This window comes from Grammomys surdaster, unplaced genomic scaffold (genome assembly GCF_004785775.1).
Source record: "Grammomys surdaster isolate TR1022 unplaced genomic scaffold, NIH_TR_1.0 1065, whole genome shotgun sequence".
NCBI classification, from domain to species: Eukaryota; Metazoa; Chordata; class Mammalia; order Rodentia; family Muridae; genus Grammomys; species Grammomys surdaster.
This window is the reverse complement of record NW_021605484.1, coordinates 319,691-322,243: the sequence shown is the minus strand read 5'-3', so window position 1 is coordinate 322,243 and position 2,553 is coordinate 319,691.

Here is a 2,553-nt window from a genome sequence, read left to right as displayed (position 1 = left end):
TTTTACTACTTCAAAGATTTAATGCTAATACTCCTCAAATTATTCCACAAAATAGAAACAGAAGGAATGTTTTTCCAATTCATTTTATGAAGTCATAGTTACCTTTATACCCAAGCCACATAAACACTCAAAAAAGAAAAGAATTACAGTCCAATTTTATTTATGAGCATAGATGCAGATATTCTCAATAAGATACTTGAAAACTTAATCCACCAACACATCAAAAAGACCATTTAACATCCTAGAGATGTAAGGATGGTTCAACAAAAGTAAAGCAACAAATATTATTGGATATAAACAAATTAAAAGTCAAAAGCAACGGATTGTTTCATTAGATATAGAAAAGACCTTTGACAAAGTCCAATTCTCTTTGATGATAAAAATCTTGCAGACATTAGAGAATCAAGAGGCACACCTCAACACAAAATAGACAGTTTTCATCAAGTGTATAGCCAGCATCAACTTAAATGAAGGATGCTTTATCTTACAAGAGAGACATGGGCTCAACCATGTCCATTACTTCTCTAATGATAATGGGCAAAATGTTGCAACAATCTGGATGTCTCTCAACAGAAAAATAAATGAAGTGTGGTACACTTAAACCATTGACTGAGACTTTAAAATCTGGAGTCATGAAATTCACGGGTAAATGGATAGTAGAAAAAGCATCATCTTGAATGAGGAAACCCAAACCACGAAAAACAAATAGAGTATATATTTGCTTTTATGTGGATAATGGTTGTTAAGTAAATAATCAATAAGCTACAATCCATATAAGCCCAAAGGTTAGATATAGAGTAAGGAACTGGGGGAGGGAGTGGAACAGATATATATCCATAGGAAAGAGAGTTATGGATGGATAGGGAAGAGATTAGAAAGGAAGGATCAAGTACTTAAATAAAGGAAAGAGGATGATCAGGAAGAGAATAGAGTCAGCCAAAATTAAGGACTATTTGAGAGGTAATGTGGAAACCTATTACAGTAAAGCTTTCTTAAATATATAATATATGAAGGTGATCTAAATGAAATCATCAAATAGTGGGGGTGGCAGAACTACATCTGGACATCTCTTGTCACCAAATGAAGCTTCTACTACAGGGTTACATCTAATTGAGTTGTTGGCCAACTGTGTCCCTTAAATCACCAAACAAACAAGACAGTTGCCAAGAGTATAGATTGTTCCCCACAAACTATGGTCAGGCCTTATTGCTGAAGACAGCATCTACACAAGTCCTAGCACACAGAGATGTTAAGTTTTGCTTACATAGAGCCTTCATCACTGTGTTCTAGCATCTTTGATATGGGAAGATACTCTACTTGCTACCAAAGGCTAAACATAAATACTAACACAGCTATAAAACCTTTTGTCAACAATAGTGTCCTGCTTGCAAGATACATTAGTGTAATTTTGAGACGAAGTTTGTGGGAGTAACCCACTGATGTATGGTTTGTCTTAAGCTCAACTCCACACAATGGAATCCATACCCAACACTGCTTGGCTGACAAAGAACCTGAAACTAGTTAGTCCACAGACCATAAAATCAATATGTACTACTAAATAAACATAGAATGACTCCTATTGACATGCTGCTGTACTAATGTATCAGTCTCTTTCTCTGCCATCATCAGAGATGTTTCCTCCTTCAGCAGATGGAAATAAATAGAGACCTGAAGCCAGACATTACAGTGAGAGTAAGAGACCTTGGAACACTTAGCCCTAAATGGGATGTCTCCAACAAAACCTTCCTCTTGGAAAGACTCTCTAAACTAATAGGATTATCATACATATAGCTCACAGAGACTGAGGCAGCATGCAGTGGACCTACACAGGTCTATACAAGATGGTCTTAGAGTTTGAAAAAGAAGTGGACACATGTACCAATCTCTAACCCAGAAGAGCTCTCCAATTCATAATCACTTAGAAAAGAAAACTTATTTTTTTCCAAGGAAGACTCACTGGAAAAACAAACTACTTCTAAGGGTAGGCTACATGCCTGATAGTAGATAGCCAATAGAATATGAACTCAATATCTTTGTAGGTTCCTTGCCCCATAATGCTGTGTCAGCATTTTGTGGTTTTTTTTTTTGTCTGTCTGATAATTTCATCTTAATTTTATTTTATATTATTTATATTTTCCTCCTTTTTGGTCCTATAGGTCCTTTGTGTATATATAATTGCTTCCAGTTTGGTGTTTTTATGGGATTCCTGAGAGTGCTAACAAGTGAGTCTCTATGCCTGTTTCTTGTGACTTTTCTTGGGCTATTTTCCATTTGTTTGTTTTGTCCTATTCCTATGTATTAGGTTTGCTTTATCTCGTTAAATTATATTTGATTTTGTTATTATCCCTTAGAAGCCTGTTTGTTTTCTGAGGACAGAGAGAAGAGGGGGCAGTAGGGAGGAACTGAGAAGAATAGAGAGAGGGACAATCATAATCAGCATATATTTTGTAAGAAAAGAATTTATTTTCAATAAAAGGAAAGAGAGAAAGAGAGACAGAGAGAGAAGGGAAGGAAGGAAGGAAGGAAGGAAGGAAGGAAGGAAGGAAGGAAGGA